Source organism: Arvicanthis niloticus, chromosome 13 (assembly GCF_011762505.2).
Source record: "Arvicanthis niloticus isolate mArvNil1 chromosome 13, mArvNil1.pat.X, whole genome shotgun sequence".
Lineage (NCBI taxonomy): Eukaryota > Metazoa > Chordata > Mammalia > Rodentia > Muridae > Arvicanthis > Arvicanthis niloticus.
In genome coordinates, this window is record NC_047670.1 from 14,987,209 (window position 1) to 15,000,037 (window position 12,829).

The 12,829-nt window shown below is 41.5% G+C and overlaps 1 protein-coding gene and 1 pseudogene across 5 annotated transcripts in view; one reads left to right on the top strand and one right to left on the bottom strand.

The window, feature by feature from the left end:
- Vps13b (vacuolar protein sorting 13 homolog B) overlaps positions 1 to 12,829 on the top strand; it is a 567,993-nt gene that overhangs the window by 443,393 nt on the left and 111,771 nt on the right. The window lies entirely within an intron of this gene.
- LOC117718633 (large ribosomal subunit protein eL29 pseudogene) lies at positions 352 to 897 on the bottom strand (annotated as a pseudogene).

The following is a 12,829-nucleotide window of genomic DNA, read 5'->3' on the forward strand; positions in this document are numbered from 1 at the left end:
TACCAGAACAAGGTGATCTGTTGGCCTTATTCGTAAAAACAGAATTGAATTTTGGTGACTTTTTACTTCATGGCCATCAGTTGACTGGCTCTTCCAATTTATAAGCTAACATACTACCATTACTAATCCTAAAGGAACATATAAGAAAATGCTGATATTATTCATCTAACCATAGATTCTAAATAAAAACCTGAGTTTATAGTAACCAAAATGAGCTTATTTTGTGTCCATTTATAATTTTATTTTATTTATTTGGGGGGGGTGGGTTTTGGGGGTTTTTTTGTTGTTGTTGTTTTGTTTTGTTTTGTTTTAATCTTGCCTCGAGTTTATTTGTAAAAACAGCCTAGGACACTGGTCATCTGCAAATAGTGTGTGGGTAGGTGTGTCATGGCAGTCCGTCTGGCTTCATGTTGGTAGGAGCCTTTTCTGTGGGGCCTTCACAGGGGCCTGGGCACCTTTAGGAGCCTGGGCTGGAGCTTTGGCCTGGGCTGGAGCTTTGGCCTCTGCCTTGGTTTGAACCTTGGGCTTTGGTTGGCAGAGCCTATGACCCTTGGCCATGTAGCTTCGAATCCGCTTCCCAAGCTTGGGGTGAGCGATAAAAGCCAGGCGGCTGAGTTTGCGGCTGGGGCCCTTTGGCATCTTGGGCTTGGTGACCTGAGGCTTCACAAGGGCCTTGATGGCTTCTGCGCGTGCACTCACTGCCTTTGCATTGTTGGCCTGCATCTTCTTCAGGCCTTTCTTGTTGTGCTTCTTGGCAAAGCGCATGTTCCTCAGGAACTGAGGGTCAACCCCCTTAAGAGATTCGTATCTTTGTGACCGGGGTTTCTTGATGCCATTTCTGTGCCATTTGCGGGACTGGTTGTGTGTGGTGTGGTTCTTGGACTTGAAGAGACCATTTATAATTTTATCACATAAATTTTAAGGTTATTATATTGACATGTCAACAAAATTAAGATCTGTAAAGTAAAATAAGATGAAAATGTAGATGATATGGTAAGTAAGAACCAGGGTTGAGCCATGCCACCAGCCTGAAAAGAGTTGTGTTGTAAGTGGACTCAAGCGTAAGCACTTTGTATTATTGTGATTATGCCTGGCAGTTCTCAGGTTTCCCTCTCCCTCACTCTACTGTATCTGTTGAGGATTCTGGTTTGCAGTGTCTACTTTCTAGAGTTCCCAGTGGATTTTTTTTTTTTAAACAGGGTCTCACTCTTCAGCCTTGTGTAATCTGGAATTTGCTCAGTGTATAAACTACAGTGGGCTTGAACTCACAGAGATCTACCTGCCTCTGCCTTTAATCCCAGCACTTAGGAAGCGGATCTCTTGAATTTTAGGACAGCCTGGTCAACAGGGTTCCGGGACAGCCAGGGTTACACAGAGAAACCCTGTCTTGAAAAACAAAGAAAGAAAAATAAAACACAATCACCTAGGCTTAAAGTATATACCACCACACAGTTGGATATTTTAATTTTTATATGGATCTATTATGTTATTTTTTATGGGAGGGGATAATATTTAGCTTGACTGATTATTATGCATAGTATATTAATGAGAAAACAAGAATACAATATTGATGGAACAAGAACAAAACTTTAAAATGTCTTGTTTAAAGTATTTTAAGGTTTGTTTTTATTATTTTTAACTATGTGTATGTGGGTATATATGTTTGAATGCTGGTACCTGCAGAGGCCAGAGGCATCACATCTCTTGGAGCTGGGATTTCAGACACCTGTAATCTGCCTGATGTGGGTATCGTGAGTGAACTCATGACCTCTGGAAGAAAAGCAGGTGCTAACCACTGAGCTCTCTCCAGCCCCTTGAAACTATCTTTATCCAAGAAAGTGCTTTGACATTTTATGTTAGTAACAAATCTATTTCCCCCTCTTAAATTTGCCCTTCAGATATCAAGATTTCCCAAATTGAATGGTTACCTTTCTTAGTGAAATCTTCAGAGTTAATACATAATTCTTTTGAGAACAAAAATTATGTTTAAAGTTCCTTAAAGGTATCTGTATAGGAAACAGGCAGAAACAAGGCAAAGTCAATGGTGGTGCTCATTTATTCTGATGGAGAAAGAGAATCCTATGTCAAGGAAGTCACTTGTGCCCAGTTCTCTCATTTACCCACTTTAAAAGTCAGTTTTTAAACAGTTTTTAAACAGACAATTGGTTTTTCTTCTTTTTTTTAGAAGATCCATTTTTTATTATGTATATGTGTGCATCTGCATATGCAAATGTGCACATGTGAGTGCAGGTGTCTAAGGAGGCCAGAAGAGGGCATCAGGTCCCCTGAAACTGGAGTTACAGGCAGTTGCCAGCCATCCAATAAAGGTATTGGAAACTGAATCAGGTCCTCTAAAGAGCAGCAAGTACTCTGAACTGCTGAGCCATCTCTGTAACTCTAGAAAAATTAGTTTTCACTATACACTAATATGACTGTAAAAATCAAAATGAAGGCAGTTTGAATAGATAACAAAACAACTTCTTATGATTGATCATCATCTCCCTTTGGGAGAATGGGCAGCATGGAGGGTAGGAACCCAGGGGAGTGCCTTTGGGAAGGGCCATCCTGGCAGAGGGCTCTGGAAGGACTCTTCCCTAAAAAGGAACAAAGAAAGGACAAAAAAAAAAAAAGAATATTTTTTTCTGTGTTTTTTCTAGATTTTCCTCTTGCATCTTCCATAATGATTCGTGCCACTTTAATCCCTTCACTGTCCCCTGCCATTCAAGATACATATGACATCACTTCTTGTCACAGTTTTCTTAAAGTCAGTGCCTCCCTTGGCCAGTGCAGCAGCTCTGTGTCACAGCAGTTCTATAGGTTCACAGTGCTGGGAGGTAGCAGCACTGTGCACGTCATGCTTTGGGTTTTAAAAGCCTTAGTTCACAGTACAGGTGTGCTGAGGTCTGCAGGTGAGGACTGATTGGGCTTTAGTTCACGGAAACATTTATCCCATTGTTTAGCTACACACCAAACTAAATTAAATTCATTAAATTTTACAGTTGTGTGTCATTTTTTTTTCTTTTGTATGATTATGTGGAAAATATTCCACATCAGGCATGCATACTTGATATTATGAAATAAAGTAGAAAAGATTTTTACTGCTCTAAAATTGACTTTATAAGTTCCCTATAATTCTAGGGCACTTGGACCCAACAGGCAGAGATTATGGTTATTCACAATGTCATATGATTTGCCTCTTCCACACATAACTTAAAAAGAATAAAAGGAAGTAGTCTTGGGTGTTTCTTTCCAGCAGCATTGGGCGGTTCACTTATAGCTGCACATGTGTTCCCAGAATCCCAAGCTTTGTATTTTATAAGCACCTCCTGCCCACTGGCAGCTGTACTAATGTGTCCCAGAAGGCTTTGTGCCTATCCATCATCTTTAGGAGGAATGCTCAAAGCCAAATATGAGATTCATTGTTGTTGAAATGCAGAAATGGAAAAAAAAAATCTGGATAGGCCCAGAGGAAGTGAGAATCTGAGCCAGAGCCTTAGGAAGTTCGGAAAGGGAAAAGCTGTGTACCCAGTGGACACTAATAAATGTTTGTGGGTGATGGACGGTGCTAGATCAGCTACTAAGAGTTGTGACTTCCAGAAGCCACTGCCTCCTTTTTGGATGAAAAGAGGAAATATAGAATACTGTATTCCCTGAATACGCTTTTAATCATCCTGTTTTCGTGGTGCTGTAAAAGTCTGGGAAGACCTAAGAATAGATTTTCTGATAACCTCAGTAGACAGAGGTAAGACCAAGGGTAGCTGCTGTGAGCAGTGGAAAAGCTCCATCTCTAGTCTCAAGTTAGTGTCAATTCCCTAGGAGGGACAACAAGTACATCCACACACAGCCATGCGTATCCTGTTCTAGAGTGAGCAAGACACAAAGAGTGTGCCTTTTAACAAAAGCAAGTTTACAGCTCACTGGAGCACCAGAACAAGGTTTCCCAGAAGAGATGGCTTTCTAGGCGGTCAGTGATGAATAAGTAGGATTTCAAGAAATATAGAAGGGGGGAAAAGGATATTTTTAAAATCAACATTAGGACTGGGGTTGTAGGTCAGTAATTATGTGTGAGGTGCTGGGTTCAATTCCCAATACCATTAAAAAATAAGCATGCTCAAAATTGAGACTCCTCATCTCTGTCTGTTGAGGTGAGACGTTCTGTGGCATCTATTCTTAGGTCTTCCCAGACGTTTACAGCACCACGAAAACAGGATGATTAAAAATGTATTCAGGGAATACGGTATTTTATATTTCCTCTTTTCATCCAAAAAGGAAGCAGTGGCTTCTGGAAGTCACAACTCTTAGTAGCTGATCCAGTGCCGTGCATCACCCACAAACATTCATTAGTGTTCACTCTAAATTTCTGAGATTATGAAATTTGTAGGAAATAAAATACAGTCTGATTTGACAAAGACAGGCTGGAACAGGGTGGAGTTAGTCGAGGGTTCTAAGTTGTGGCCATTGCATGCGCCCGAATCTGGATTCCATTAATGGTGGAGGCGGTGCAGTCACTGAGCACCGTGTCTGCCCAAAACACCAAAGCTGCCATTTTCTCTGCCGTGTCTCTTCCATTGTTCCTAAAACCCCATGAAATAAGGACTATAATCTCCGTGTTAGATGGAAGATAGATGACGGTCTTAGTTAAGTAATTGCAGAGAGCAAGAAGGATATAAAACTACATAAAACTCGTACTGAGACTCCTACAGACCCGGAAGTCCTGTTGTGTTGCTTTGACTACATGTAGAACATGGAGTTTAACTTTTATTGTATAGCTTTCTATGCCTTTGGCAGTTCAGTCCTTAAAGTAGACTGGTCCAGTGGTCTGGTAAAGATAGAAAGGAAAAAGAAGAGACAGACTAGAAGGAAGAGTCCTTGCTAGGGATCTCATAGATGACAAAGGTTATAAACAAAGAAAGCAGCTTTGATAGAGGAAAAATGACTGCAAGAGATGCTAGGGACCAAACAGACATTCCTTTGGCAACTCTTATAAGTCACAGGTGACAGGCGATGTCAGGCCAGTGAGAAGTATGTTAGGAGAACATTCCATGTTGTGCCAGTGTGGCTCGCTTTGCAAGGCCTTACATGGATATGAACCCTGAGCCCAGCCTTGCTGAGGGACCACTGCTGTCCTCATGTCATCTGAGTTAAGTGAGTCTCCTTGGGCGTTTTCTCTCAAAATAGAGTACAGAGTCACGAAGATTTAGTACTGACCTCAGGAAACTTACAGGGCATATGAGATGAGAGTCCCAATAGAGTAAGAATCGATGTTGGAACTCTTTCGTTGTGTATCAGAAAATACGAACGACTAAGATCTTAAACAGAAGCTTATCTCCTCTTCTACATAGGAAACATTGAAGTATGCAATCTACAACTGTCGGGGCACAGCCCTACAGTCCAGACACCGTCAGCTTCTGGCTGTTGTCTCTAGCACTTGAGGTTTGCCACAGTCCAAGGTGGCTGCACAAGTTTCAAGTACTTTGTCCTTACTCTAGTCTAGGAAAAGTCAGAACAGACAGAGCCATTCTCCTCCCATAAGGATGTTTCTTGAAGCCCACATCCTGTACTGCTGTGCTGCCAAGATCCAGAGTCCAGAATTAGGTCACTTGGCCACACCTAGTTAAGGGGAAATTGGTGTTAATTTGCTGAAGAAGGAAAGAGGAGATACTGGGAGACTGGAGCAGTCCACACTGGCAGCCAGGAGTTACCACTGAGGACTGTGTCCAGTTTCTGCTTTCATTTCCTCCAAAGTCCTCTCGCCTCACCGTGGGGTGCATCATTTATTCTATTTGATGGTGAAGTGAGAGAGTTCACTTTGTAGTTCATTACGTGAAGAGTCTGTTGAGGTAGAATTAGAAAAACCTAAAACGTAAATGAGATTTTGGAAATAAAAAGTAGTAAATAGTTTGAAATGCTAGCATTCCTTGCCCTTCAGAAAAGAGGTGGGGAAGGAATCTGTCAGTAAGATGTGCTTTTAGAGTAAATGGAAAACATTTGCAAACTGGAAGAATACTGAAGTCATTTTTGTCCTGTCACTTTATTTGGTGGTAGAAATTTTATTAGCCTATTTCTCTTTTCCTATTAAAGACTCTTGCATTTAAAAAGGGGGAAGGGGAACTGTTTCTTTCTGGAAACAAAGGACTATATTTAATAACCAGAGTGCTTGATGTTTACTATTGAGCATTAAAAGTGTTTGTGAGGAGCTAGATAGCTGGCTCAGCAGGTAAGAGCACATGAGGACTCCAGTTTGAATCCCAGTGCCAACCTAGAAAGCTGAATATGGCTATACATATGCCTGCAGCCCTGAGCACAGTGGTAGGCAGAGGATGTAGGGTCACTGGGGCCAGCTTGCTGACAACCTCACTCAGGACTCAGTGAGAGACAGTCTCAGTGGAGTACAGGAGATGACAGTGCAGCATGCCCAGCATCCGCCGCTAGCTGCCATGTGCCTGGGCACGAGTACGTACGCATGCTCCACACACAAAAACAAAGGCACAAAATACTGAATGATTGGGATGTAAAACTACCAACTGAAGTAAAAGTAAATATTAATAAATGCTGCATGAATTAATTTCACTAAATAGGAATATTCCTCCCTCTTAGATCTATACTAAAAGTCATATTCAGTAATAATTATTTCAGAGAACAACAAACAAAATTTGAAGGAATTATTGAAAGGCAATCTGTAGTATATACCTCAGGGGTTTTTTTGGTTTTGTTTTTTGTTTTTGCTTTTTTGTTTTTTGTTTGTTTGTTTGTTTGTTTGGCTTTTTGTTTTTGTTCTTTCAAGACAGGATTTCTCTATGCAGCCCTGGTTGTCCTGGAACTCATTCTGTAGACCAGAATAGCCTCTGCCTCCCGAGTGCTGGGATTAAAGGTGAGCATCACCACCACCCAGCTTTTGACTTTTTTTTTTTAATTTGAGGATTTACATACTATATTTGCATCCTTCCCACCTTCCTTTTTCTCCATGACCTGTTCTTCTATATTTATGATGCACATACATTCTACTGAGTCCAGGTAGTGTGCCTCTGTTTGTATGTGTTTAGGGCTAACCCCTTGGAATTGAAGGCATATCCTAGAAACAGAAGAAAATAAAACAACCTGGCTCTCCTCTCAGAAGTTATTGACTTCCTGCAGCCCTTTGCCTGGGGGTAGGCTTTGTGAAGGCATTTCAATTGTGTAATCTTGGCAAGTCTTGTGCAGTCAGCCATATTGCTGAGAGTTCATGGGAGCAACATCCATGTCCTTTCCAGAAGGAACTATTCACATAGCAATTGTTCAGGTGAATCTGGCTCTTACACTCTCCTCTGCAGTGGTTTCCTTAGCCTTAATGCAAGGACTGTCTTAGAGATTTCCCATTGGTAGTTGAACACCCTACAGTCCTTACTCTTTGCATTTTTGTTTGTTATGACTCTCCTATTATCTAGAGATAAAATCTATAAAAAATACATGTTTTCTTGAGATGTGAAAACTATGTTTACTGTGGGTATAAGGATGAGTACTTAGGAGGCAGCTGTAAACTAAGTACTGTAGTAATACGATTTAGTAAGTTCTCTTCTAGGGCCAGGACCTTTCTAGCCATTGGGTCTTGGCTATGTTTATAGTACAAGGTATGAATTCCCTCTAATTGCGTGGGCTTTAGATCTGTTTAGACAGATGGTAGTTGCTCCTTTTTTTTAAAGACTTATTTATTTTTAGGTATGTGAGTACACTGTCACTGTCTTCACATATACCAGAAGAGGGCGTCAGATCCCATTACAGATGGTTATGAGCCACCATGTGGTTGCTGGGAATTGAACTCAGGACCTCTGGAAGAGCAGTCAGTGCTCTTAACCTGCTCCTAAGATAGAAGGGCCACTATTGCACCACTTAGGTTCAGTTTCGAGGAGCACAGATTTGGGGGATGAAGTCTCTGGTTCCACATACCAGCTCAGCTGATGACCATGGACAAGTTATATAACGTTTCTGTTCTTCAGCTTTCTGATCTATAAAGTGTGGATAGTACTGTAGAGAGCACTTAGCACAAGTCTAGCACATGAGAGGAGCTATGTGGGTGTAAACAGTTACTACATTTGGCTAAGGGCCTGCCATAGGCAAGTGTCAGTTTGCCTCTGGTCTTGCCTAGACTATGAATGTTGAGAGACAGCTAAGTTTCAAAAGAACTGCAAACTACAAGTACTTCATCCTTCTTTCATACTCTCTTTATAAATACATTCATCGTTAATATGAAAAAATTATTTGTTATATATTTTTAAGTCGGTGCTCTCCAGTTTCTTAATACACCGCCTGGTTTTAAAAGGCGGATTATGTAACTTTAATTTTTTTCAAAGCCTACTTTTAATGATGGTTCTTAAAGACTTTAACCCTTGTAGCCCACTACCCACCAGAGGTAGTGAGAAAGAAAGGATACAGGGAAGTGAACCTGTTTAGAAGTGGTTTTTTAGAGCAAATCCCACCTGCATTGTCAGGAAATCAGCAGTTCAGTTCACAGGGCAGCAGTGACAGCTTGATCCACTTCAGGGATATATCAGCAGTCTAGTTCAGTGGTGTCAGGATAGCAGCAGCAGTAGCATGACCCAACAGGAACAGCCAGAACTCAGGCAAATCGGCAGGAATCAGCACGAGATCTCCTCAGCTGTGCTTCTCTCAACTAATCAGAGATCAGTGAAGATACCAAGAAGCTAGCTATGCAAGCAAGCCAAGCCCAGCTTCAGTCACTGTGCATTTATTTGAGTCCTATTTATACTCCCTCCAAACATCACATGGCCTCCAAGAGTCTGACTTAGCAAAACTCCACATGTGTCTGTCTCAGCTGACATCACTCTGCCAGTCTGCCCAAGTGGTAAGAAGCTGCAGCACACCACCAGAAGATTTTGGGAGCTTTTCTCTCTATGGAGTCCTGACCAAAAAAAAAAAAAAAAAAAAAAAAAAAAAAAAGTAGCTTAACTATACAATGTAAGGTGGACCAATACATGCATGTTTTTAACAAAGAATCCTTTATCACATGTTTGCTTTAGCAGAACATCCTTTTACCTGTGTCTGATTCAGCAAAACATGCCATCATGCGTCTGCCGTAGCCTCTCACGTCTGCTTCAGCAAAATGTTCCTTCATGTGTTTGCTCCAGCAAAACACCATCCAACACAACTGACTTTCAAAAAAAAACCCCTTAAGTTTCCACTTCAGGATTGGGTCTTGCAAGATGACCCAGTAGGTAAAGGCACTTGCTGCAAGCCTGACAACTTGAGTACAACCCCTGGAACCCAGAGTAAAGAAGAGAGCCAACTCCCCAAAGGTGTCCTCTGACCTACACCCATGTGTCTGGCACACACTCTCCACACATAGACAGTTGGCGGGCATTGGTTCTTTCCCTTCACCGTAGGTCTATTGGAGATGAAACTCAGATCAGCAGGCTTGATGCCAAGCACCTTTACTCACTGAGATATCTGACCAGCCCTCAAAGTGCATTTCAGATACTCAGAAACGATATGCGGGACGTGGGGTTGGAGTGGGAAAGAAGACATATGTCTGAGAGACATCTAGCGTTTCAGTGCCTAGCCTTGGTCAGTAATGGAAGAAGAAGCTTGAAGATGACTCTGGCTCAGTTTTAGATAACTGACAAGGTAGAATGCCATCATTAATGGGAGCTTGAAAAAGAGTGAGAGCTGTGGGCAAGATGAGTTCTTCAGTGCATGCTTACAGTGGAAGGTTGCAGAGGAGTGATCCTGGGAACTGTTTACAACACGCTCAGGAGGATCTGACTACTCAGCCACAAGCCAGAGTTATTAGGAAATTGTTTGAGAACTATGCTCATAGAATTAACACTGAAGCCAAAGTCACACTCAAAGAATGTGCAGGGTTCAGAAATGAGGGAACTGTTGTTAGACCACAAATACACACTGCCCAGCAAGCAAATAGTGGGTAGGACTTGTTACAGGCAGTTTCCCTGGGACCTCAGGCTATGCAATGTCTGAGAGATTGGGTTGTATCTGATGCTGCACTGTGGTGGCTAACAAACTTTTAATCAACAACCAGTCTTAGGCCTAGAAGAAGCCATTTTGTCCTTGTTCCTAGTTCTCTGTTCCCATTCAGTGTTTTACTGTTTGGTGCCAACCTTGTACTGGCAACTTTAAATGATGTCTTGATGCTTGTGCTACAAAAACTCATTCTCACTTTATCATAGATGTTACTGTTATTTTCTGTACAAGAAAGCTTAAAGAGATTAAAGAAGGCTCTTCATGTCATGCCATTGCTAAAGGACAAAGCCAGGATTCTAGCTTTGGCATTCTGGTGATAAAATGTGCATCCTAAGCAGATGGGTGTGCACTTTATAGACTGATGGCCGACTATGGCTTACTGAATTTGAGCCACTTCAGGACTCGAGTATGAAGATGTCTTTCCCAAAACACACCTTCACATACTGTTGCTATACCTCAATTTACCAACCCATAGATAATGTTGATCTATGCAGCCTCCTTCCCACACACACATTTAACAATTTTTAAAAGTCTATTCTTCTCTCATATATCACAACCATAGTTTATCCTCCCTCTTCCCCTCCCAGTCCCTCCCCTGCCTCTACTCCCCCACCTCAATCCTTTCCCCCTCTGCTTCTCATCAGAAAGGGCAGGCCTGCCATGGACATCAACCAAACATGGCATACAAAGTTGCAATAAGACCAGGCACCTCCCCTCCTATTAAGGCTGAACGAGGCAACCCAATAGAAGGATCCCAAAAGCAGGCAAAAGAGTTAGAGACAGCCCCTGCTCCCACTGTTAGGTAGGAGTCCCACAAGAAGACCAGGCAACACAACTGTGACATATACAAAGGGCCTAGGTAAGACCCATGCAGGCTCCCTGGTTGTTGGTTCAGTCTCTGTGATCTTCTATGAGCACAGCTTAGTTGACTCTGGGTTTTCTTGACAAGCACATTTTAAAATCATTTCTTTTCCACTCAAGACTCTGTATTCTACTCTATAATGCATTGTATTGCTTTTATAATTATGAAGTGATATTTTAATTTCTACATCATTACCATCATTATTGATGAGCAGATCATCTTGCATGTAAAACTGATTTCAATCAGAAGTGTGTCACGTAATTTTCTAAATATTGATGTTATAGTGTTTGAATTATCCAAACTTGCATAAATCAGTAACTACACATAGCAGCAATTTCTTCATGACTTTATCAGCTGCACACTAGCATTGAGATACTCAGAATGCTACAGAAACAGCAGAATTGTGTGCTGATTCCAGCTGTGATTGAAACTCATTCCGATGTCTTTCCTAAATTTTGTATTGTTTTGAGTCAACTATTGGTCTGAAAATTTTGGTGGTGGGGGTGGAGGTTGTTCTTGTTGTTTTTGTGTGTGTGTCCAAAGAATAGAGTCTTAGCTAGCTCTAGGAAATACCCATTAAAGGGCATTTTCAGTGCAGAGATGGGAGATGTGGTTGTTTAGTTTATGTGTGTTTGTGTGTGTGTGTGTGTGGGGGGGGTACGTGCCTGTTTGTGTATGTATACTTGTTGGGGACAGAGATCAAAGTCAGGTGTCTCTGTTACTTTCAACTACCTATTTTGAGACAGGCTCTCTCTCATTGAGTGCACAGATCACTGATTGGCTAGGGTGTCTGACTAACATGCTCTTCTTATAATCCTGTCTCTGCCACCCCAGTGCTAGGTTTACAGATGCATGCTGCCATGACCAACTTCTTTTACGTGGGTGCAGGGATCTGAGTTGAAGTCCTCCAGCTTGTGCAGTAAACATTTTACTACCTGAGCCATCTCTTCAGCCTGCCTTTTTCTTTCCTTCCTCTTCTGCTTACTTGCTTGCTTGTCCTGCTATGTTGTTGACCAATCTGAGCTCAAATTCCTGACAGTCCTCCTGCCTCTCCCAAGTACTGCAATTATAGATGTATTCCACCACATCAGGCGCATTAATCAATTTATTTCTTATATTCCTTTTAATTCATAATAGGGCTATATATTTGTTGTTGGGATGGGGGGATTCTTTAACCTGGAACACTGCGTAGTCTATGCTATGGCTGTAGTTGTAACACTATTAAATTTCTTTCTTATTGCTCATGATTTTTGTAATCTTGCAGTTGGTATAGAAGCTTTTTTAGATATAAGTTGAATTTTGGAAAGATTGCTTCATAGGCAGCATACTATTCTTCATAATAGCATCACAGCGGGAGGCAAAATGTTCCTGCTCACTTCACTTTCAGTGATGTGAGGACTGACCAGTGCAACCCATCATATAAAGGCCCTATTAACTTTTAAGCAACTGTTGGAGCATCTAGTCATACTTACTGTGTAACTTCCCTAACCCACAGACCTTAAATCTATTTTAAAGTATTTTGACTGCATTCTTGGGCAATTAATCCCTGTATTGACAGGTTTGCTTGCAGTTAACCTGTGTTCTGGCTTTACTCTTGCTCATGTGGTGTGTACTCCATGTATCCCTGACAAGGAATTTACTCAAGATTAATTAGCTAAGGCCGTGTAACAAGTAGGTGAACACACTCATGAAAAATCAGCTGTAAAATACTGAGGAATAGATAAGGCAGCTTCAAACTAAGATCAGATTGAACAAGAGTGGCAGTAACAGTACTGTTGAATTATAAATAAATCAATGCTAATGTCCTAGAGACTTCGTGCCTTTCTAACCCCAGTCATAGATCCAAGCAAGCAAGCAATTCCAGTGTTAGCATCCCTTTAATGGGGTAAAGATTTGTGGCAGCTCACTTTGTACAAAGCCATGTTGTGCAGCAAACACCATTCCATGAAGTGAAACTGTGTCACAGGACAGTTTCTGCAGGTCTCTAACAGTGGT